The sequence below is a fragment of the Micromys minutus genome, assembly GCF_963924665.1.
Source record: "Micromys minutus genome assembly, chromosome: 22".
In the NCBI taxonomy this organism is placed as follows: domain Eukaryota; kingdom Metazoa; phylum Chordata; class Mammalia; order Rodentia; family Muridae; genus Micromys; species Micromys minutus.
In genome coordinates, this window is record NC_137957.1 from 16,488,338 (window position 1) to 16,515,012 (window position 26,675).

Genomic DNA, 26,675 nt, shown 5'->3' on the forward strand with positions numbered 1-26,675 from the left:
TAGAATAGTTTCTTTCTTAGTGGGATCAGTATACTCCCTTGAAGGACGAAGAGCGAGATCCTTAGAAACAGAAACAAACAGTGGAGGGAAAGGAAGGGTCAGGAAGTCACCTGTGTTCCTGCAACAGAGGTCATGTCCAGAGTTTTGTTTTTGGGATGAGGTCATGGTTACTCATGGCTGTGTGGGTAAGTTTCTGAGTATACATAACAATAAAGCAAGTATTCTCATCAAATAACTTTATTATTTTTTAAAGAGTTTCATCGTGGGCAGGGAGAAGCAGGAGCAGCTCTGGGTGGAGTTACACACGCAGTATAGAGTGGAGTCGCTAAGAACGCTGAATTCTTTCCAGCCCACAGCACCCTGTCCTCCCACCGTTCCCTCCCAGATTTGGTAGCTCAGTGATCAACCGCTGCTTCTGTGACAGGAGCCTTCGGTTAAGGTGCACCTAGGATTTCTGCACCACAAAGAAAAATCCCTGGGGCTTTACACTATCTCTTTCTCAGCCATGTGTGATCAGGTTATAGCAATGTAACCCTGGGGGGGGGGGTTGGCATGGGGGGTATATCCCCACAGTGAACTGTGTTCTTCCAGTGGCCATTTCTCTCTATGGACCTCCTTTGTGTGTTAATAATCTGTGTCCACTCTTTGGATAATCTTCATTGTCTTCATGCACACACACACACACACACACACACATTCCATTAATCCAGTTTTACAGACACTAGAAGTCTATGGTCAGTAAATACAAAATGCAGTTGGGAGGAAAAAACCCCACAATATTGAGAGTGTCCCTCCATCTCTGACTTCTGGGGACATATGAATGATCAATGTGACTGTCTGAGCTGCATGGAGAAGTCAGTTTTTTGGTTGCAGGTGACAGAGGCTCTCTCTAGCTAGAGATGATAAAAAAGGATGTCAGACAACTCACTTCTAATACATACAAGCTCATAGATTCTCATGTGCACAGCCAACAGGGTTAAATGGCAACTGACGGGAGGGGAGAAAATTGCAGATTACATCACTGATAAGAGATGAACACCCAGAATATAAAGAATGCTTAAAATACATTAACAACCGTAAAACAACTGGATTAAAGTTGAGCCAAGGACTTAAGAAGATGTCACAAATTTGCAAATGACTGGTAAACACGAGACCATTTTCATTGCAGTACAGTCCTAGTAGCCAAAGGCGGCAACAGTGCAATACCCATCCACAGACAAGCAGAATGTAGTGAGTGCATGTAATGGAGTATTACCTACCCCTGAAAAGGAAGTTAGTTCACATGCTATGATGAAGACAAAGTCTAAGAACAACCTGAAGTGAACATAGTCCAGTCATAAATCACATACTACATAGGATCCCAGGATTCTAAGTCAAATTCAGATAAACAAAAAAGAATAGGCATAGCCAGGAGTTGAGAGGAGGCGGGTACAGAGAGCAATGTTTAATGGAGGAGATGATGGGAGAGTCCGTGAGAGGTTTGTACACAGACCACTAAGTCGAACTTGGTCTCCAGCATGTACAAGACCAGCTGGGAGGCAACCCAGACAAGGGCTGCGGTGTGCCAGCCAGGTTAGAGTATCTGCGACCAGTGGCGTGGTAAATTCACGCGGACTTGTGTGCATCCCTTGTGCTATGTGATGTTCCTTTCGTACATCTCCGAATGAGCCACGGCTGCCCAACTGCACATCTTCAAACTTTACAGATGGCAAGTGTTATGTTAGACGTATTTTGCTACAATTAACAACAGTTTACCGCTTCCCATCTATTGGGGTGGCTGTTACCAGAACCAAAATGAAATCAGAAAACAGGTGTTTGTGTGGATACCAAGAAATGGGCTTCACAAGTGGCTGCAAGGAAGCAAAGTGGCCTGTTCGCAGTGAAAACAGCCGACTCTCAAGTTAAATAGAGAACTAGTGTGTGATGTGGACCTCACACTGGTCAACTGACAGCAGGGGCTCAAAGGCCAGGACTAATGCTCACAACAGCTTTCTCCACAGCCGAGTCAAAGGGAAAATGGCCCAAATATTTCGAAGCAGATGAATGAATAAGAAAGAAACGTCATCCTGGAAATGGGTGGTGATGAAGGCTTCATGCCACCGTGAATGTACTTGATGCCTCTGAGGGTAAAAAGGGACTAAAAAGAAATAATACTCATATATTATTATTATTATTATTATTATTATTATTATAAGTATTGTTTCTTTTTTCCCATTTACACATGAGTATTATTTTGTGTGTGTGTGTGTGTGTGTGTGTGTGTGTGTGGTATTTAGTCATCAAAAGGAACAATGTTCTGGCACATTCCACAGCATGGATGACCCTCGAAAGCATGCTGGGAAGTAGGATAAGTGGATATCGAAGCACAGGCGCTGCTTTGCCACTCCACCCACATGTGGGACCCGGAGCGCTCAAACCCAAAGCCACAAGCAGAAGAGCGATTTCTGGGGACCTGGGGCAGGAGTCGGATGCAGAGTTCTTGTTTATGAGTACGTTTCTGATTCAGATAGGAGCGTTCTGGAGACCCTGTGAATATACATATACTCACATCAAACGAACAAACAAACAAAAAGCCGACCACTAGGCTAAGTTCCATCCCTAGCTTCTAGCTGACTATACACACCGAGGGACGACATGCTAGATGGACTGATTAAGCCAACTTAGAGAATCTACCACCGTGGGGAGAAAAATATGCTCCCAACCCATTAGCTGTTCACCTGCTCTAGAGAGCCAAGCGTCTCTGCACGGTCTTTAAAAACGGCTTCGACTTAATGCCTCTCCACATTTCTCTGTGCTCAGTGAAAGCTCTGACTCCTCCCTGCCACCCCAGGTCCGGTCTTACCGACTCCCGATCTTTTTCTCTTGATTGGGTCTCCTCCCGTGTTTCCAGATTCCTGTCCCATTAATCACTCCTTTCTCCCCACGAGTTTCTTTCTCTCAGCAACAAGTCTGACCCTGTTTCCTGTGTCATGAAAGAGCTTTCCACCACCTTGCACCCTCCGGGTACTATTTTATTTCTCCCAGTCCAGACTGTCAGCTTTTATCATTAATTAATTAATTAACTAATTAACTAATCAATTATTATCTATCATTATCTATTTATTATTTATTTATTTATTTATTATTTATTTATCATTTATTAATTATTTATTTATTTATTAAGAGTAGTTTCTGCTAAGTTACTAAGCTAAACAAAAGAGAGTCATATCTACCCACTCTTCTTATCTCAGGCTAGCTTCCTGTGGATTGAAATACCCATCAAAGAAACTTCCTGCGTTTGGATCCAGTAAGCTTACACGGGGGGCCCCCTGATCTGCCGCTGGGTAGAGCAGAGGCTCTTCTGTGCCTCTTTCAGGGTGCGTCTCAAACCCACCCGCCGTGTACACAAAGCACTCTCCCCTGCCAGGCACCTAGTTGAGAGCCTAGGACTCTCTGTCCCTGCTTGAGGTTCATCTGAGCATCTTCTCTGCCCGTGCCGTGCTCCAGTAACTTAGCGGCTCTCCTGGCGTTAATCGCTCACTGTAGGCCAGGTTTGTCTTGTGGGCGTCACCTGGATGAATTTCTCATCCTCAAAGCGGGTCCAGTAAGTGGGCACTACGGACATCTCCGGCACACAGAGGAGAATGCTGAGGAAAGATAGGCTCTAGGTCTAGTGCTCGGAGACAGCCGCCTGGGATGCAGACAAGAACTTTGTACGCAGGACTCCGCATCTTCCTGTGCTCCTGCCGGTCCTTAGCTCGTACATCCCTTGCTCTTGGGCTTCTCGGTCTGGCTCCGCGTGTGGCTAACTAACTTCTGGGCGGGTGTTTCTTTCATGATCGTGGGGTCTGCACAAAATAACAGCTGGAGCGTCCCTGTTCCCAATGTCCCAAACAGTCCGACTGACCAATTACATGTATCCTATCAGTCTGCCTTGAAAACAGATCGTTTGGACATTGGTTCTGATTTAGAGTTTCTGGATTCTCTACGGTGCGAGCTGATTCCTAGCCCCCAGGGCTATTCGAACTCTGAGGATCTTTGTGCACATACAGCCTACACTCAGGATATCCTCATAAACGACCTGCACTCTGGGTTTCAAATGCTAGTAGCACTATCTACCCTCAGCATATGATCAAGGAGAGAAATTTGCTTGGACTCGGGAACCAGGCACAGGGCCTTTGGGTCTGAAATTCTAGGGAGGCAGGAGGTAGAAGGAGGGGCAGAAGGACACGCAATGGTGCGTGTTTGCAGGTCAGAGGTTAGAGGTCAAAGGAAAGCATGTGGGAGTCAGTTTCATTCTCTCACCATCTGAGTATGGGAATTAAACATTTCCCGTTTACCTAAGTCTGAAATGCCTGGGTTCTCGGAAAGCACGTCTCTTTGGCCTCATGAACCCTTTGTATCAATCAGGCTGGCTCTCTGAAGTAGCGTTTTTCAAAAATGTCTTAAGAATCTATCACCTTTCGTTTATTTCAGCCTGTTAGAGACCAGTGGTTCTTTTAGGATAATGAAAAGAAATTCTTAAAATTGAAACAAGCTCTAGGGGCGCAGGTAGTTCAGCTGCAGAGTGCTTCTCTACCACACACAAGGCTCTGGGTTCAACCCAATAAACAGAACTAGATGTCCAAAGCCTTTCATTGCAGCGTGTGGGAGGTGGAGGCGGGAAGTTCAAGATCATCCTTGGCTACATGGGGAATTCTTGGCTAGCCTAGGGTACATAAGACCCTGTCTCAGGAAAAAAAAAAAAGCGAAGTGAAAAACAAAATATACAAAAATCTATGTTTGTAACATTAATCGTTTATTGTTAGATTGTTACATAATAAGTTTGCATTTTAATAAACATAGACACGGGTGGGTGATACACACGGAAGTGGCTTCTTCTACCGCCATAACTTTTGACAGTTCTGTGGTCAGAGTGAAATAAAGAAATCATGTCTGCACACACGGACGATCAGTTCTGGCAATGTTTAAGGGATTTCACAGGACAAGCATGCTTACCAGGTAATTCTCCAGTTTTCGTTGGGTTGATGATGGGAGTGTTGTACACGTGGATATTTCCCACGCTCTGTAGGGAAGCCGTCGACATAGAGAATGGAAAAAGCCATAATCCTGGCAAGCCGGGCAGCCACTTCAACTTTTTATACAGAATATGGAACAATATTCTTTTAAAATCCTTTACCAACATGAAGCTCCAACGAGCTCTCTGAAATTACAATGGCATTCTAAATGATCTTTCTGCGGAATTTCGGATCCACAAATTTCAACGTTCGGCCGCCGTCGATCTTAATGGAGGAGAAGTGATTTGTTGATTTACACCTTGGCACACAGTCCTTACCCTGGCCAACTAACCCAGAGCCTGTTCCAGTAACTGCAGCTGTGCCTTCAGAATACAATCCTACACACAAATTCCCAAACGCCAGACACACTTACGGACAGCGTAATCCTTTCTGGTTTTATATAGTTCACAGATGTATTTATTGGCTGAGAAGATGAAAGAATTCTCCCTTCCCACGGCCATCGTATTTAAAGCGTGAGCACGAGGTTGGCTGCTGACACCTGCGCAGTCGGGCTGCCGCAGTGCCAATACTTTGCCAGGTTTGTTTCCTGCGATGCCGTCTGCGCATCATTAGCCGATACCGAGATCTGTCTGGCTGTAGATTCACTGGAAAATGGCAGTTTTCAGAGCGCTCTCTCCCACCATTTTTAAGCCGACGTCTCTGGCATGGTTTTGCATCCACGCCTTAGCAGTGATACGAATACTGGATCGTTACCGTGGGTACTACTGTGTAAGAAGCCTGTAAGCGTCCACCGATGTGAAGCAGTTAGCATCCGCTCTGTAGGCGTTTAACCTAATACTCTATTATTTCCCCAAAAAAATTCCTTTGACTTTTAAAAAATATATTTGGGATGCAAACGCTGCTCAGGCTTGGGTGGTTTTGTTTAACTGTAGGGCACTGTTTGCAGAAATGTGCGGAACGGATGGTTTATGCATTTTACATTTTTATGCAAAATGTGAGGCAAAAATTAATGTAATTTGAGCCTTCACCTTTCCAAAGCTAAGCAGGACTTATAGACTCATCATTTGCTTCCTCCTGCGTTGAATTTGGTCCGCTAGGAACGCTTTGGTTTCCTTTCTTCCCAGCAAACTCCACTGGCACGATTTGGCCTACTCTGACTGACGCATTTTGAGATGTGTCAAATGACACACTGTACGTGTATGAAACAGACATCGCAAAACTTGTTTCTTGAGTAAGATGGGATCAAAAAGAAATTATAGAAAGCTTATTTTCTCGATTTAGCTCTTGTGCCAAACTAATTTTTAAAGCTGTTCCTGATGATAATATAATATGAACATAAGAGAAAAATAGTCTGAGAAACAAAGAAATGCTTTTGAATACTTAGACTTCTCCACCCCCGCTCCCACACAGACTTCTCTGTAACTCACCTTTTATTGGCTCTTGGCTTTTAGCTGACTCGACTTAAAATTCACCTGTTAGAAGCTGGGTCAGTGGTCAGTCAGTAAGTGCTTGCTGTATGAGTGCCAAGGGCCTGAGTTTGAATCTCTATTACTCATATAAAAAACAAAGATGGCGGCCCATGTCTGCCTCTGTAACTCTGTGGCACAGGAGTGGAGACTGGAAAATTTTAGGGGCTTGTTAGCCCCCCAAGGCTAATACAGTGAGTTCCACATGATTGAGACTGTCTAAAAAAGTTAGGCAAAAAGCAATTGGGGAGGGGACCCAATGTCAACTTCTGACCACATTTGAATGCATGCACATGCAGGAACACACATGCACGCACACACGCTCACACTCACACATTCACCCTTCTGTTGAGAGGATTTCCCGCCCTCCAGACCAGTAGGGAGCCTACACCATACAGGGCTCACCATTCCATTCACACCCTGGTGAACCACGCCCTGCTTAATGAGCTGATACGCCGACGTCAACCTGGCAGAGAATTTCTTAAAGACCTACCCTCCGCATTTGCATTTATCCCACAAGGCACCTGTAGTCTGAGTGGTCCCTGGACAGTCTCATGGATGGCTTCTCTGAAACTCAGGACTTCTTGTGGGTCTTGGGAAAAATCACTTCTTGTTACAAACGCTGAACATTATCTGGGTGCTAGATATCCTTCTGTGGATAAGGGTAATTATCATTTTTGTTAAAATATTCTGATGCTTCCTGACACTGAGGATGTGCCTGTGCCCAGGACGACAAGTAGAACCAACACTGTAAGCCGTCAGCTGTAGTGAAATAAGAACACTGTCATTCTCGACACCATTCTGACACAACGTCTTGGTCATCGCCTTTTACAGATAAATAAATGAAGCTTATGAATGTTAACAGTGTCAAGGGATCCATGCTAGCTTATGAAGTATCGTGACATCGAACCCATGTCTTGATGTCCTCATGTCTTTCATACATTTCTTATGTTACAGTATGTGATGATCTGCATATGCTTGACTCAGGGATATGGCACTATTAGAAGGTGTGGCCTTGTTGGAGGAAGTGTGTCACTCTGGGGGTGGACTTGGAGACCTTCCTCCTAGCTGCCTGAAGATACTCAGTCTGTTCCTGATTTTCTTTGGATGAAGATGTAGAACTCTCAGCTCCTCCTGCACCATGCCTGCCTGGATGCTGCCTTGTTCCTACCTTGATGGTAATGGACTGAACCACTGTACCTGTAAGCCAGCCCCAATTAAATGTTGTCATTTATAAGACTTGCTTTGGTCATGGTGTCTGTTCACAGCAATAAAACCCTAACTAATAATACCTCAAAATAAATGTTTAAGCCCAAAACATTTCCCTGCTGAGCTCTCCTCAGAGATCCCCATGGTGGTACTCCAGACCCTTAAGTAGTTCCAGGAACAAGTTTTCCTTTCAGTGCTTTAGGTTATGGTTATTCCACTCACAAACCATCAAAATGTGCTATATCAGAAGTTAAGTGACAAGTGCATACTTTCTGATCCCACTGTGCCGTGGCCTTCACATCTGATGAGATTATAGTGGTTGTCTTAGGGTTTCCAATGCTGCAGTGAAATGCCATTACCAAAAAGCAACCGGGGGAGGAAAGCATTCAGCTTATGCTCCCATGTCACTGTTCATCATGGAAGGAGTCAGGACAGGACACCAAACAGGGAAGGAACCTGGGAGCAGGAACTGATGCAGAGTCCATGGAGGGGTGCTGCTTACTGTCTTGCTCCCCCTGGCTTGCTCAGCCTGCTTTCTAATAGAACCCAGGTCTACCAGCCCAGGGATGGAACCACTCACTATGGGTTAAGCCCTCTCCCACTGATCACTAACTGAGAAAATGTCTTACAGCTGGATCTCATGTAAGCATTTCTTCAACTGCTGCTCCTTTCTCTCTGATGACTTTAGCTTGGGTCAAGTTGACCTATAACCAGCCAGGACACTGGTTTCTTAATCAATGGGAGAAGTTTGTATTTTGAAGAAGAAAGTACTGGATATTAAGTTAGAGTTGGGATGTAATGTGGGGATGCACAAGAGAGCTCATCAAACTCTTTCTCCTGGCTCAGTAAACATTCTGATGGGTAGACAGGGCCACGTAGCTCAGCTCTGGCCAACATGGTACAGGCAGAGGTCAGGAAAACCAGACCAGGGTGTGTCCCTCCTCCTAAACCTCCTCTAGAGGTCTCCATGTTATTTCTGTACTCAGTCTACTGCAGACTCGATATCCCATGGAGGACACCGAGGTAAGAACTTGGGTCCCCAAATAACAGCATTGGGGAGAGCCCAACCTCCACTCAACCCACGTTGGGTGTGTTCGATGACATGATACTGAGTTAAACTTCCAATACTGTGTCACTTTTGATAAGAACAGTAACTAATATACTCAAAAAATCGAGAAAGTAAAATCAAGGAGCACATTGAAGAACACAATATGGACGTTCTAATAGAATCAGCCGCCGGGAGCACAGAATGCTCCACTCTCTAAAGAGTGGCCTGGGAGTTTTCTAATAACAGCAGAGAGGACTTTCCTGTTTGGATTTAATCCGGCTCAGGTGACGGAGCTGTAATTTATGTGGCTAAATATTTAGCAGTGTTGACAAAACGGGGTTCCTGGTAATTTATGGAGATCCCGAGTTAAACTGTGCCTGCCCTTGCCAATTAGTTCTCCGCTTACCGCCCTGCAGATGACCCGCCCTGGTTTAAACAATGCTGGGTTAGCGGACACTTTAGTGATTTCCTTCTTCTGTGGCTGTTATGTGCTGTGGTGGTTTGTATATGCTTGGCCCATGGATAATAGAGGCACTATTAGGAGGTGTGGCCTTGTTGGAGAAGGTGTGTCACTGTGTAGGCGGGCTTCTATGCTCGGGCTCCACCCAATGTGGGAGAGATCCTCCTCCTGGCTGCCTTTGGATCAAAATGTAGAACTCTCAGCCTCTTCTCCAGCACCATGTCTGCCTGCACGCCACCATGTGTCCTGCCATGATGATAATGGACTAGCCTCTGAAACTGTAAGACAGCTCAATCAGATGTTGTCCTTTATAAAAGTTGCTTTGGTCTTAGTGTCTCCTCACAGCAAAGAAACCCCAAGGCATGCGTCTTAGGCTTTCACATCTCAATTCTATAGGTTTGGCCATCCCTATAAATGTATTTAATTTTACTGTTTCCGTTACTTGCTTTTCCACTTCATTTTCATCAGCCCAGTAATGTTTTATATATAGATTTTAATCACCATGATTTTCTTTATGACAACTAGATAAAATGTGCAAGTAGAATGAAATAAAACAGCATTTATATTGTAAGTAAAACATAGCAAGGCTGGAACAAGTTATAATTACATAATTACTTTTTTTTTTTGAGACAGGGTTTTCTAGACTCATTTTGTAGACCACGCTAGCCTCGAACTCAGAGACCCACCTGCCTCTGCCCCAAGTGCTGAGATTAAAGATGTGTGTCATCATGCCCAGCTATGGTTAAAGTTTTTGAGGCTTATTTATTGCATTTTGTCAGTTTTGAGTGTTTTTCCTGCATGTTTGTATGTATACCATGAGTGTACCTGAGAAAGTTAGATCAGTGGTTCTCAACCTTCCTGATGGAGCAACTCTATAAATGCAGTTCCTCGTGTTGTGGTGACTCTCAACCCTAACCTTATTTTCGTTGCTACTTCATAACTGTAATTTTGCTACTGTTATAAGTTATAATGTAAATATCTCTGTTTTCTGATGGTCTTAAGTGATCCCTGTGAAAGGGTCATTTGACCATCAAAGGGGTCATGACCCACGAGAACCACAGAGTTAGAAGAAGCTGCCAGATCTCTGGAACTTGGGATCTAGAATTATGGATTGCTGTGAGCCACCTTGGTTGAGAGCATTGGCTGATCCTCCAGAGGACCCAGGTTCGATTCCCAGCACCATACAGCAGCTCACAGCCTCTGTAACCCTAGTTTCCCTAGTCAGTCTGTTACACAGTGTCACACATATACAGAGACATAAGTAAATAATTTTAAAAAGAAAATATTTTTAAATGTATTATATACCTTCTAAATTATACTTTTAAGTTAAATTAAAAAGATCTGTTTGGGAGTTATGTACCTGTAGTATTTAAGAATTTTGCATTTTAAGGTTTCTGACAAAGTAACAAGTTTGAAAGGGTTAATTGATTCAGGTCTCCGGAAAAATAAGGTAATTTTACCTGGATTGTAAGCAATACTGGACAGCTAAAGAACTTCAGCTTATTAATTTTATAATTGACAGATATATAAGAATTATAAATATATAAAGTTTGATGTCCAGAGGAGGAAGTTTCCAAACATATTAAAATTATAAATGCAACAATAAGGGCTTAAAAGATTAGTTCAGTTCTAAACACTCTGAAGTTTTTAGATTTCTAGATTTCTAGAACTTCCTGGATGTGCAAGTGAAAAATTAAGATTTATAAGTTGGAATCTTGAATAAAAGGAAAATAGTTTTAAAAGTTCTGCAGGGGTAGGTGTGTGTCCTCTCCCACTGAGGCCAGACAAGACTGGGCGCCACAGACAGGTAACAGCTTTAGGGACAGCTCCTGCTCCAGTTGTCGGGGTGCCCACATGAAGACTGAGCTGCCCATCTGCTACATATGTGTGTGTGGGGGGGACCAGGTCCAGCCCATGTATGTTCTTTGACTGCTTGTTCAGTCTCTGGTCCAGGGGTTGGGGGTGGGGAACTGGGAGGGGGGACCTGAAAAGGTTATCGATTGAAATGTAAGGCAAATAAATAAATACATACATTTTTTTTTTAAGTTGTGGTTCTAAGTGAAATCAGCACACTGGAGAGACCCCACAGCACCAAGAAAGGTTCATATTTTTCTTCTTCCCCCTCTTATCCTTTATCTACCCTAGTCCTGCCTTATCTTCTTCCTTCTAGCACCAAAAGTAATATACGTTTTAAAATGCAAAATTTAAAGGCAGTGTCTTTAGCAATTTGCAAGGTTTTGAGTAAATTGAAACAGAGATGTTGGCTTTTTCCGGTCTCTCATGTGGTTGTTCACCATCCTCACTGGTTTGGTGTCGGGCAGTCGCCTTCCCACCAATCAGGTAGAGTCAGCATTGGCTCCGCTGCGGAAGCGCGGGTGAAAATAGCAACTGTCAGTCTAAACTGATCCTTTTTTTATCCCGGGGCATTTCATGGGGTTGTGAGCAACTGTGGTAACCTTTCCTAATCAAAGCATTCTTTATAGTGAAATGTCTGAAAAGGGTTTCCAAGAGCTTATCCCAGGGCAGCAAAGCGCTATAAAGTTCCCATTGCCTTAAAAGTGGGGGTGGGGAAGCCAGACCTATCCCGCCCCATTTAAGCGACTTCACCTCCCTGTATTCTGGGCTTCTGGTGAGCGCTCACTTGGACAGTGGCTTCTGCAGGTTCTTAGTGCCACCAGTCCACGCTTTTCCCAGAAGCAGTTCGCAGCGCTGTGCCCGAGCACAGTATTCTAAAGATGCCACCATGTTGGAGGACAGTAGACTCTGCACTCAGTGATACAAAGCCGAGGACCTGAGGGTTTCTCTAAGAAACGTAAGCAATGTTGACACCTTGTGTGGGGTGACCACCCTACTGTGTTTGGGACGGGGATGCTCCTCTGTCAGAGACTTAAGACCATGCTAAGACTCATGGAAGGCTATCCAGATGCTCTGTGGATTTTCTTAACATCACTGATAGGACAGGGCAAGGCTCTGTGGCTTCATCCCCAGAGCTCAACCTTCCAGAGCTATATTCCCTCCTTTACATCACTGTATCCTGCCTTCTATGCTTGAAAGCTCTCCACCAACATCCCTACACCCCCACCCCCTCCACTCTACCCTCTCCCCCTCCCCCTACATCCCCACCCCCTCCTCCTACACCCCCACCCCCTCCTCCTACACCCCCACCCCCATGTGAGGCCAGCACCTCACTCCCAGGGCTCAGCGCTCATTGTGGAAGAGGGGGCATAAGACAGTTAGAGCCAGAGGCAGTCGATAACTGTAAAGAAACAGTGTTTTCCAGATTCAACAGACAAGTTGCACATAGGAACTCACAGATGACAAGCCAAGACCTGTTGTCTTAATGTTTTGTCTATGAGGAAAATACCATGACCAAAGCAGCTTAGGGGAAAGCGGTTTATTTGGCTTACACTTCTAGGCAAGTGAAACAGTCAGGACAGGAACTCAGGCAGGTCAGGAGCTGATACAGAGGCCATGGAGGGATATTGTTTACTGGCTTGCTCAGCCTGTTTCTTATAGAACCCAGGTCTACCAGCCCAGGGATGGCTCCACCCTCAATGGGCTGGGCCAGGGATGGCTCCACCCACAATGGGCTGGGCCAGGGATGGCTCCACCCACAATGGGCTGGGCCCTCCCCCCTTGATCACTAGTTGAGAAAATGCCTTCCAGCTGGATCTCATGGAGGCATTTCCTCAACTGAGGCTCCTTTCTCTGTGGTAACTCCAGCTTGTGTCAAGTTGTCATAAACCCATTTAGCATACCTGTACAAGACCAAGTCAGACATTTAAAATCCCAGCTTGGAGGTGGGAGGTAGACAAGAAGTCCCACTCCTAGCTGATGATTCTCTTTAATGTCATGGCTTGGTAGTTTGGCTGCACTCCAGTGGACAGCTATACACCCAAGAATAATATATAGTCAGCACAAATTTAGCTCAATGGGTAAATTTTAAAAAAATGAAGCATTCAAGTTAAAATATAGATATTAAAGGAGTTGGATGGATATTAAAGATCAGGTGTGTCTGGAATGAAGGTGGACTGGGAGGGGCAGAGGAAAGGGCAAATATAACCAAAGTATGATGTATCAAATTCACAAAGAATTAATAAAAACATTTTTAAAGATGCATTTATTTATTATATATGAGTCTACTGTAGCTGTCTTCAGACACACCAGAAGAGGGCATCAGATCTCATCACAAATGGTTGTGAGCCATCATGTGGCTGCTGGGATTTGAACTCAGGGCCTCTGGAAGAGCAGTTAGTGCTCTTAACCACTGAGCCACCTCTCCAGCCCAATAAAAATGGTAAGGAGAAGTGATCTGATGCTGGAGAAAAATGAACTTCAAGGTAGCAGGGTATTTTAGTCAAGTTCAGTCATTATGCATAACGGCCAGCCTGAGAGTTCTTATTTCTTGGGTACCTCTTATACAACGGGAAGTACAGCAATGAAGATGGTACTGTTCCTACCAACACTGTAACCAAGGGAACAAAGAAAGGTTAAGTAACCTGCCCAAAGTCAAGGTGAGTGGTGGAGTAGGCAGGCACCCCATGTTCTGTGATGGAAACATGGTCCTTCAGGCAACTGTGCTAAGTGGTGGGCCCTTTGACAGGTGTTTAGATTCCTAATAGATTGGTGCTGATAAAAACTCTTTGGAGTGAATTTGTTAGAAAAGCAAGAGCTTCCTGGTACTTGTCTGCACCTGGTCTATCACCATCTACAAGAGATGATACCACAGGACAGCCTCTCCAAAGGCTGAAAGCTTGATGTTGGATTTCGCAGTCTCCCTTACTCTAAGAAATACATTTATTCTCATTATATAGATTACCAGCCTATGGCCAACTACTATAGACATGAATGGCCAGAGATATTGTTCATGTCTGAGGCCACTGTCCTCATTCCAGTCACCACTGACATTGTCTCCATGGTTGAGTCTAATCTCTTTCTTTTCCTAAGTGTGTGCCTTGGGAAATGAATCAACAGGCTCCCCCAGAACAAGGAAAAGGCAGCATTCAGAATTCGGTTCCAGACATCTGTGGTTTCCAGACCTAGGCTCCTCAGTTGGCTTTGCTTGCTCAGCTTGAGTGTCATCTGTCTCCTGGATGCTGAGGAAAGCATCCATTCATCCAGTGCGTACCTGCACCCCATGGACAGGGCGTGGCTTCTCTCTGCACCAAAATCTCTTGCTCCATATTCTTCTCCCTGGCATTCCAAATGGTGCCACATGGCTGCCAGAGCCTACACATTCTGACCATATGTCTGGGTGTCTTGACAGTAAACTTTTTTGAGGGGGGAGGGGGAGTGAGCTCTGTTTGTTTCCTTTTGTTAGCTTTCTCAATGTAACATTCATAGCCAGTTGCATCATGGCTGAGTCTAGTAGATAGAAAAAAAAAAAGAAGTGATACCATTGTCCTTTATCTGTAGGACTGTTATCTGTTCACCTTGATTGTGACTTGCTGGGGAAGGTGATGGAGAAACACAAAGACCTGCAAACCAGACGGGATGCCTCTGAATGCAAACTTTCCATCCATCTCTGTTCCAAAGCGTTATCAAGGACTTCCCGTAAGCCCAGGATTGTGTCCGAGTGCTGGGGTCAAACAATGAGTAAAACAAAGATCTCTTTCCTCCTGGAACTCACTTCAAGGGGATGGAGAAGGGTATCAAGAGATTGGAGGAAAAAACGGTGTTTGCTGATGACAAACTCTGAAGATAAAGGGAGGCAGAGAGGCAGGCAGGGTGGGGGATGTTAAAATTGGGGATTCGGTGCTTTGAATCTGACATGTCTCCTGCATGTTCATGTTTAGAATGCTTCTTCGCCAAGCCCTGAAATCTTCAAGAGGTAGGGCCCACCTCCAGGAAGTAGGTTATGAGGCCTGTTGAAGTCACATCTAACCCATCTTCCTGGCCCACCACGATGTGAGTCATTTCTCCCCGCCTTCATTGTCATGATGGGCAGAGTCCTCTGAGAGCATGAAGCAAAAACAAATCTTCCCTCCACATACATCCTTTCTGTCACAGTTAATTACTTGTAGTTAATACAACGGAGTTATCCAGGAGAAGCCTAATGGTGGGGGTCATTTGAATGGAGACTCTAAGGGGGTAACACAATGATTAGGCATACCTCAGTTATGTGACAGGGGTTAAAGGTTGTCTAATTTCTTAGTAACTCCAGCATCAAATGGTTTTAAACACAAAGATGGAAATAAAAGCTCGTCACTGATTTGTTCTGAGGATGAAACACGATTTTGAAGAGCGTCTGGCCCAGGCTCTGAAAGGGATCTGACAGCAGCTGTCGGTACTGTCTGCATCACTAGCGGCATCAGGGGCATTAGAAATAACCACTTGCTGGAACCGGAGATACGTTATTGATACATTTATTATCCCCAAACAGCCCCGCTGAGGACACTCAGGCAATAGTCTGAGTCCAAAGACGAAGAAAGCCTCAGAAGAAGAACATATGGTTTTGATAATTCTATCACCCAGAGTCTTGGCAGGGGACAAAGGCTCCTCAAATTGGATGCCTGGGGCAGAGTTTACGAAGAGAATAGAGAGATCACTTGGGTGGTACCCCTAACATCAGGACAGCATCACCCTGCCCTGCCAGTCTGATGGGACAAAGGGAGAGTCTTTTCTGTTCTTTTTTTCTTTCTTTTTTCAATATTTATTTTTACGTATGTGAGTACACTGTATCTTCAGACACACCAGAAGAGGGCATCAGATCCCACTACAGATGGTTGTGAGCCACCATGTGGTTGCTGGGAATTGAACTCAGGACCTCTGGAAGAGCAGTCAGTGCTCTAACCACTGAGCCATCTCTCCAGCCCTTTTTTTCTTCTCTCTTTTTTAAAAATTTTGTCTTCTCAGTTACATTTGTTCTCTTCTGGGACCCTCTCTCCCTCTTGCCTGTGTAAGCTCCAAGGGTTAGTTAGGGTTTTGAGACAACTGGAAAACAAGACCTGCTATACAAAAGAGCAACGATACCCCTGCCCCTAAAAGTCTCACAGACAATCTCGGGTACCACCCACCTTTCCTATGTTATTTTGGTTTGGGTTTTGAGATAGGGCCTTCTATCAGACAGGCATCTATCAAGTCTGGTAGTTGGCTAGTGAGCTCCAAAAATCCACCTGCCCTTGACCTTCCCAGTGCCTACAACCATCAGTACACACTGTCACGTCTGGCCTTTTTATGTGGGTTATAGGGAAAGCCCAGGTCCTCACACTGGCATGGCCAGTGCTATATTGACTGAGCCAATGTACCATATCAGTATGAGCCTATTCATGCTGATTATTTATGAATATATTATTCATATATGTGAATATATGAATAGGACTATAGTATTCCTAACCCTTTCCCCAGTTTTCCAAGTTTTAATACGGAAGAGATATTCCTTTAAAATGAGAAGTTGATGGTTGGTTGTTTGCCCTTTTTAAAATACAGCAACCATTGCATCTTTCCTCCAATTTCCAAGTCTGTTTAAAGCTGCAGTTGGGGCTAGAGAGATGATGGCTCAGCAGCTAAGGGCACTGGCTGCTCCTGCAGAGGGCCCAGGTTCTATTCCCAGCACCTACACAGTGTCTCACAGTTATCTATACTCCAGTTCCAGGGAAGCTGATGCCCTTTTCTGGCTTCTTAGGGCACTGGACATCACGAATGTGGTGCACAGACATACATGCAGGCAAAACACTCACGCACACTAATTAACTAACTAACCAACCAATTAAAACATAAAATAAAACTGCAGTTCTTCTGATTTCTTGGTATTTGTCAGCAACTGGTTCTAGGTGGTTGGCTAAACCTATAGATAGTGGAGGTTTGACTCACAGTGATACCCACGGAAAACTTTTTCTAGACTCAATAAAAAGGCTATTAAAGTGACAGTTTTTAGTTTTGTTGTTGTTTGGTTTTGTCTTTTTTGATACATTGTCTATGCAGTGCTGGTAGTACTGGAACTCTCTGTGAACTCACAGAGATCTGCCTGCCTCTGCCCCGCCCCCACCGGTCCTGGGACTAAAGTCGTTCACCACCACTGCCCGGTTCAACTTTGTTTTTAAAACCAAATTGCTTTTAGGAATAACTTCCAAGAACAACAACTTAAATGGTAATTCCTTAATTCAAACTTAATTTTTATTTACTTATTAAAAAGACAGGGTCGTCCAGTGTAGCTGTCACTATGTAGACTGGGCTGGTCTCAAAGTTGCAGAGGTCCACCCACCTGTGCCTCTGGAGTGCTATGGTTGAAGATGCACGGTGGGTTGTCTGCAGAGCCATATTCCCACGGAATGCTCTGGTTCCAGCGATCGACAGGCACAGCTCTATGGGTCAACTCCACTTGGCAAGCTCAGGTTCTGTACCAGTTACTAAACAGTTTGAAAAGCTTCCCTTTTTGTGGAGATATTCATGCTCCCTGTATTACTGCCAAGGCACAAATACCTTTCCCATTGCTCTCTTAAGCCTGCTCTTAAAGAAGAACTGGGCTGTTTTAACCATAAAGGAATAGTTCATAGATTTTGTTCAAATGGACTTTGCATTTGAGCTCATGGGTGACTCGGTTTACCTTTGGGATATGGAACCATATTAAAATATCCAGACCCTGCTTCGTTTTTTCCAGTATAGCTAAATCATTCTCTTGGACCTATACATTCTTTTTAAAACTTTAATCTTCTATAATTATACAAACGTGTCTCCTTTAAGAGCTGTTTGGAGCCCCCTGGATATTGGGGGTGCGGGGGGGGGGAGGGCCAGAAAGCTTCTTTCTCTTGTACAATGGAAAACCAGGATTCCAAAAAAAAAACCTATCAAAGTCTTGCCAGGCACCCAGCTGTTCTGGCCAGTCTCTAAGCGCAAATCCCTAAAGCTGCCTGTGATCTGGATGCGATCCAGGAACAACTGGCTTGCAAGGGTCTGTGGAAATCAGCACATCTGCCACACCTCGCTCCGTTTCATCCTGCCACGGATTTTCCGAACTGTCTGAGTCCGAGCACCCGTTCTCTGCCGTCTGTCCACAGACACAAATCACCGTAATGAATTTCTCTGCCAGTTCTCCATCCCAAGTTAATAAGTGAGACACTGTAGGCTCCCGAGGGCAGAGCTCTCTGGGAGTGAAAAGGACCTTTCATGTGCCAGTCCCACCTTGCTTCTTACTAACTCCATCGCTGTTTTCCTTTCTTCCCTGGCTCCTCGATTGCTGGGACAAAGATTGAGACAATGTATGTGGATTGGGGCACTATTTAAGATATGTGTTTGTTGTTGGTAGGAAACGTGGAAAAATGCAGTGGTAGAGATGAGGGAAGGGAGTGGATCTGTCTGCTCTTCACTCCTTTATTTTATATGCAGAACTGTCTCCAGACGGGTGGTTGGCTGCTCGTCTCCTCTCTAAGAGTAAAGAACGGCAATTGAATGGTTAACTAAGTGACCCAACTGATGGTGGTCATCGTCATCCCAAACCGAGGCAGTGTCGTTCTACTTATGGGCTGTCCGGTCCCTGCGGACTGCTAGCAAACTGCTACGGATGCTTAGAACAACAGAAGTGTATTTCTCACAGTGTTAGGATTAAGAAGTCCAAGATCAAGACCCGGCAGGTTCTTCCTGGGTCCTAGACGGCCATCTTCTCACACAGTGCACAAGAGGACGAGGGATCTTGCCATGGTCTCTTTTATGGGGGCGCGGGGGTGGGCGGGGCGGCACCATTCATAAAACCTCCACCGTAAGAACATAATTACCTCTCAAAGGCCTTCCTTCTTCCAAGTTAGCATTAGCGATTCTGCTTTCATGATTTGGGGGAAGATACACTCAGTTCACAGCTTCAACCTAGACTCTGAGCTTAGGATTCGGAGAATCAACAGAGGAGGCTGCGTGGTTCTTTGTGGTACCCCAGAAGTAAGGATGGTACGTCTCTTCTGCCGCTAGTAGGTAGCCACGCAGTCACGTGATTACCCAGATTCAAAGTTAGGGACTTGGATTCCACTCCTAGATAGAAAGAGAATCAAAACTTGACAGCGATGAAATCGGGTGCCGCTAGTATTATGCTCGAGGTGCAATTAGGGGGCGCGAGTATTTCAGTAACACTTGTTTTCCTCCCCGAAGGGTTTCCATTCTTCACGGTCAGCTATAGCTGACCTTGCACTCTGAGCCACATAGAGTTGAAATCGCAGCATTTCTGGTTCTGAGGTGTCCCGCACCCTCCCCATGGCTCTTCCATCACAGGCAGGTTACAGGGCAGCAGGGACCACAGTGCCCAGCTTTTGTCTCTACATAAGGACATGCAACCTAGAGATGAGGATCTTGACTGACGTCTTGACAGCTTGAAATCTCCATTGCTCTTGGTAAAAGGCATCCTGTGAGAAACGCCAAGGCACGGGAGAACTTTTCATGTTGAAGGAACTGGGGTTTTAGAGAGGCTGGGGTTGGGGGTTAGAGCCAGAAACTGAAATTCGTTGAGATTCTCAAACTCTCTGCAGTTTCAGCTCAGGATGGGGCATTAGACCCACAGATGATGGTGAGGGGGTCGAAACGGCACGAGTGCCACAGAAGCTTCTAGTCAGGGAGGCAACGAAAGGCTCTCAACTCAGGGCTTTGTCATCTTTGATATTCTTGATATTTTTAAACCTTCGTCAGAGCCAAACTCCATCTGGAAACTTCGGGCTTTCTCCGATGTTTCTGACCTTGAGTCTTTCAAAACTGGAAATTTCACATGGCTGCCATGTTCCATCCAGTAAAGACAAGATTACCTGCCAAAAATAATCTGGAAGGCGAATAGCATACTTCAGTCAGTTTTTCTGTCATGTTCTCTGCCAAAGAGAGAGGAGATCAACAGGCTGGCCAAATCCTATTCTTTCCTGGGGAGAAGCATCTGCATGTATGTGTGTGTGTATGTGTGCATGTGTGTATATGTTCGTATCCATGTGTGTGTGTATGTGTATGTGCGTATCCATGAGTGTGTGCATGTGTGTGTGTGCATGTGCATGCATGTGTGTATATGTGTGTATGCATGTGTGTGTGTGAATGTGTGTGCATGTGTGTATATGTGTGTGCCTGTGTGTTTGTGCATATGTATGTATGTGTGTATGCATGTGTATGTGCATGTGCATGTGTTTGTGCATGTGTATGTGTGTATGCATGTGTGTGCATATGTGTGTGCATATGTGTGTATGTGTGTTTGTGTGTGTATTATGATTAATGTCTATATCAGAGTTTCTCAAACTATAGGTGGGAGGTGAAGTGACCCTTTCACAGAGATTGCCTAAGGTAATTGCAAAACACAGATATTTATATTATAATTCATAACAGTAGCCAAATTATAGTTATGAAGTAGCAATAAAAATAATTTTATGGATGGGGACCAGCACAATGTGGGGTACTTACTGTATTAAAGGGCTGTAGCTTGAGACTGAGAAACACTGGTATATATGCACGAAGTTTTTTTTTTCTATCGGTGATACAAATATTTCAGTGACCTTTGGAAACACACATGTTTATGAGGCCAACAGTGGTGCTCACAGGTGCACTGGGTTCCAGGTGACTTCAAATCATCTCATGACATCTGGGTCAGGAATGTAGCGTAGGAAGCACCACAACATACTTCACAGCATATGACAAGGCAATCTCAGCCTGTTCTGAGGCTAGACAGCTCATAAGATGCTGCTGCTCCTTGCACCGACCTTGATCTTGGGATGATCTGCCTACTTGGGTCTGTGCATTGCTTGGAAGAAACGGACAAACCCATGTAAAAGCCAAGGTGACCCAATGGAGAGGGACAGGGATGCTTGTCACCTTCCACTATAGAGACACTAATAGCCAGTGCATTAAACTGCCCTCAGCTCAAGGTTACCACGAAGAGAACATCGCAGCCTCAGGGAGAAGCTTCCTACCGGAGAGGACAGTGTGATGTCATAGACCCTAGGAAGGAGACGTCACAATGCTCTTTGTCACCTGAAAGCCAGAGAAACATGAACCAATGAGAGATTGGTGTTTGGGTCTGTCCCACACCTAATGAGTCTAAGGGTCAATAAGCTTACCCACGAAGCCCCTGGAATCAACCATGACTCCCCAGGAAGGACGAGAGTCCAAGGAGACCGGAAAGGAGAGAGCCCGAGAACTGTCATCTCACATTCTGCCCACAGTAGCCTCACAGAATGCTGAGACCTCAGTAGAGAGATACTGAAGATTTATCTTATAGATTCTGTAACTCCATGTCCCCAGAATGAGTAAGAAGCCAGTGTGGCCCACTGGTAAGTACTGCTCATGTCCTCAAACCACAAGTGAGAGATCCCAGTGAGGACCCAACAAGTAAGTACCTAGGAGTCAGTGTTAGATAACTTCAAAGGCTGGAGAAAGACAGCATCCTAAAAGTACCAATCAAGAGGAGCCCTTCCCCTGGTCCTATCCCAGTTGTATCAGAGCTGGTGTTTTCTAGTGGGTGTATTTAGAGTTTGCCTATGGTGGGGGAGGGCAGGAAAGCTGTTAGTGTGATTTACATGGAGAGCTTTGTATTCTTTTTTTTTTTTTCTTTTTTAATGTATACAGTATTCTGCCTGAATGTGTGTCTGCAAGCCAGAAGAGGGGACTGGATCTCATGACAGATGGTTGTGAACCAACATGTGGTTGCTGGAAATTGAACTCAGGACCTCTGGAATAGCAGGCAGTGCTCTTAACCACTGAGTCATCTCTCCAGCCCGACTTTGTCTTCTTCAAGCACAGAAATCTGCTAATATCAAATTACCAGACAATCTTTGACGGTAATGAAGGAAGACTCTTATCATCTAAAAATGAGGATAGATCCTTTTTGATCTTTAGCCCATTTAGGTCCTGAGTCTTGTCTCAGATTTTATGCCACGTTAATGAAAAATCCAACCCACAGAGCAAGTTTGTGGATATAGCAAGATGTGACTCATCAGAGTGGAAAAGTGCCCCCTTGTTCTGGAGACAGAGGTTTGCTGTATGTCCTGGATGGTTTCGAACTCACAGCAACCTGGCTGCCTTCGAGCTAAGATCAGAGGCTTGTGCCTGGCTAAGTTCACCCTTTTGAACCCAAGAGTCAGGAATGTAACTGTTTGCAATTAAAATCTGTGATCTCACTCAAGTTGCAAGGAGGAGACATAGTAAGAAATCTGGAAATACTGTAGTGCACACAACATAAGGAAGGCCAGAGAACTATCCCGAAGCAGCATGGAACTTAGAACTCTAGGATCTGACTGGAGCGTTCTTGTCTCCGGGCACTTGCACTGTTACCGAATAGTGTGGAATACGCAGGGAATACGGTTTCACCCTGAGCCATTCTGTGGTCCACTGACCTAATAACTCCCCATTACGAAAGCGCCGATTCCTGGCCCATCACTGTAATAAGATGACTGAGAAAATGGCTCAGTCAATAAAGTGCTTGGGACACAAACACACACACACACCACACACACACTGCATATACACACCACACACACACACTACATATACACACCACACACACACCACACACACATGTACACACACACCACATACACACATACACACACCACACACACACCACATACACACACCACACACACATACACACATCACACATACACACATACCACATACACACATCACACACATACACACACCACACACACATACCACATACACACACCACATACACACACACATGCACACACACACATCACATACACACACATGCACACACACATCACATGCACACACCACACACACACCACATACACACACCACACACACACATACACACATCACACACACACATCACATACACACACCACACACACACACATGCACACACACATCACATACACACACCACACACACACATACACCCACCACACACACACCATATACACACACCACATACACACACACATGCACACACACATCACATACACACACCACACACACACATACACACACCACACACACACCATATACACACACCACATACACACACACATGCACACACATCACATACACACCACACACACACACACACACACACCACACACATACCACATACACACACCACACACATACACACATACACACACATACACACATTACACACACACACCACATACACACACCACACACACACCACACACACACCACATACACACACCACATACACACACACATGCACACACACACATCACATACACACACATGCACACACACATCACATGCACACACCACACACACACCACACACACACATACACACATCACACACACAGACCACATACACACACCACATACACACACCACACATACACACACATACACATACACACATCACACACACACACACATACACACACCACACATACACATACACACATCACACACACACCACATACACACACCACACACACACCACATACACACACCACACACACACACACACACCACACATACACACCACATACACACACAGATGCACACACACACACAAGCTTGTACACATGTATACCACACACATACAGAGTAGGATATACTATGATGTGAACATGGCATGTATGAAGAAAGGTTGCTTACCCTCATTTTTGGAGTCAGAGTCTGTGGGCACAGGACATTCCATAGACACCGCCTCCCTTCAGCAGATTTCCACAAACACATGGGCAGTTATTTTACAACCTTCCTCTCCCTCCCTCCCTCCCTCCCTCCCTCCCCCCCTCTCTCTGCTTATTCTTCTGTGTATCCTAGCATTTCTCTGAATCAACATTTCTCAATAGACATCGAGCATCAACAACGTATGTCAGTTTCACCTCTAGAATACGCTTCTTTGAGATTTGTCAAGTACCCGCTTCTTAGGAGATCCTACAAGCAGGGTTGTAACAGCAGTTGCCTCCAAGTTTCCCGACTACACAGTCCCCAGAACCATGCTGAGTTGCATTTAAATCCTGAAGCTGCCTCTAAGTGTGCTGCCTGCGGATTTTTTTCCTATGCTAGAATGTTCTATGAGTTTTCATCTTTGACTTGCGATGTAAAGTTCTTGAAAGCACTGTGCATAGCATTAATCTCATCATTGATGAGGCAGTGACAGAGAGATCTCTGGGAGTTTTAAGGCCATCCTGGTCTACATAGAGAGTTCTAGGCCAGCCAGGTCTATACAATGAGACCCACCCCCATCTCCAAAAAGCAAAAGAGAAAGAAAGGCTACTTTTTGCTCTAAACCTTATTTTATAAATCATATAAATTTTATATTTGCATTTTAGCTGCTTCCCATTTGCTCTGCCATCTCAAGACTCAGAACAGTTGCTGTTTTTCTTATTAGAAATAATTCCAGTGCTTTAAGACAGCAACTCTTAACCTTATAATTTAGTAATCTCCGTTTTTTTTTTCAGCAAAGAAATTAGATATCCCATTAGTTAAAAGAAAAAAAGAAACCCTTTTTAGAGAGCCTCACTGACGTCTGTCAGAAATCTATTACATTGTAGAACTAAGTGACTCCAGCCATATAGTTCCTTCTCCAGGAACATTCACTGGTGACTCAATATCAAAAGCATTTAGTAAAAATCATGCCATGTAGACATTCAAGAGAGCAGATATCAGCTCAGCTCTAGTGCTTGAAGGGCTTGAGAAATATAAAATATTCGTGTCTTTTCTCTGGGAACTGAACAATCGAAGGCTGGGTAGCAACCCCCAATTGAGATTAAATATTTACAACATCAATTCACCTTGAGCCTGACCTTGAATACTTAGATCCATTTTTGCCCAGAGAGAAAAGTGCCTAGCTGTCTAGGAAATTAAGAGTTCCCCAGGGTAGCCACTGGCAAATGACTTCCTGGTTTCAGCTAAAGTTTGAGAGAGTTGGTGTGAGCTGGTAGTTAGCTGGCCTCCATGTGAGAGAGTGAAGTGTGATTTCGACCTCCGAGCTGTTCTGCTGAGGATCAAGCAGAGCTGAGACTTCATAGCTAACCACCTTGGCTCCCATACTGCCCTCCCATGCCCTGCTTCTCCTCAGTTCCCTCCTGGTGGCACTTTTTAGTATGCCAACTGGGAATGAATTTTCAATTCAGGATCTTCTTCTGAGGTGTGTGTTTTGTTGCAGACCATAGAGGACTAAGCAAGAGTTAACTTTGCTCATGAAGATCAAAGTCAAGTGGAAAGTCTTATCCGTGGCCAGTTTACTTTCCTAGGTGACTCTTTGGCTAACAATCAGAAGTACCCAGAATTCAAAATACATAGTACAGATAACGGGATGTGTGATTTGGGAAAAGTTCGATCATTGTCAGTCAAGATTATACTGATTGTATTGAAAGAGCCCTAGAAGATTAGGAAGAACACCTCTGGGAGGGTGTGTAAGGGTGTGTTTCTAGAGCTGATTAGATTGTGAGGGCTCTGCCCTAACCAATGATATAATCTATTGAGGGATTCAAACTTTGAATGGGAGGCGGTAGATCTGGAGAAGGTGGGCTGGCATGGAGAATGGATCCCGGAAGGCATGCCTTTGGAAGGTCCTGTTTCTGACTAGGCAAGCCTTGTCTCTTCCTGTGTCCAGGCTGTTATGAGCCACTTTTGTTTCAAGGGTCTTTCTGGATTAAGCACTCCAACGCCAATCATAGTGGGAGAGAGATATGACTAATGGTCCAACAGCTTCATTCCCAGGTCTAATTTGCATCGGCATTTTATCCTCTAAATCCATAAGAGGGGAGAACAAACAATCGAGATTTTACAGAAGCAGATGAGGCAGTCAGAGGTTGTTAAGGGCAATGGCCCATTGTTTCGGATGTTTCTTTGGGTCCTCCTGTTTCGGGAGCTAATAAACTCGTGGTTGGCAATTAGATGGTACACACGATGCTTTAAGTAAACCACTAAAGACGTCAACTAATTAGTGTCTAATTAATGGTCTTTTCTATCTTTTTCTACTTCCCTTTCCTCCACAGTGTCCCTGTCCCATGATGTTTCTACAAACAGAAATCCTGAAGACCATGGAGCTCACAGACCGAGGACTGGCACCGCTGAAATGTGAGCGCAGGTGAACACTTTCCCCTGAAATCGTTGTCTTAGGAGTTTGTAATGCAGGTGAGAGCACTGACCGACACACTTACATTACATCACAGCCCACACTTAGTTTCCTGGGGTTTCTTTGCTTGTTTTTGTTTTTGTTTTTTTTTTTGGGGGGGGTGTTTTTGTTGTATTGTTTTTAGCTGCCAAACTCTTTAGATAGAAAAGATGTGTGCAAATTCCTATCATTATGGGGAACTCTTGTTCCTGATTTAGTGAGTGATGATTGACTTGATCTGCTTTCTTAAGTGGCAAAAAATTGTTACTAAAGCAAAGACAGGGTTTAGGAAGCAAACTATGGGCTGTCAAGGTGGCCCTGTGGGTGGAAGTCTTGGCTGTGCAAGTCTGATGGCTGTGCAGATCTGATGGCTGTGCAGGTCTGATGGCTGTGCAGGTCTGGTGGCTTGAGTTCTGATGGAATGAGTTCAGTTCCTAGAACCCATGCTAGAAGGAAGCAATTGGGTCCTAAAAGTCTTCCTCTGACCTCTACGTGTGTCACAC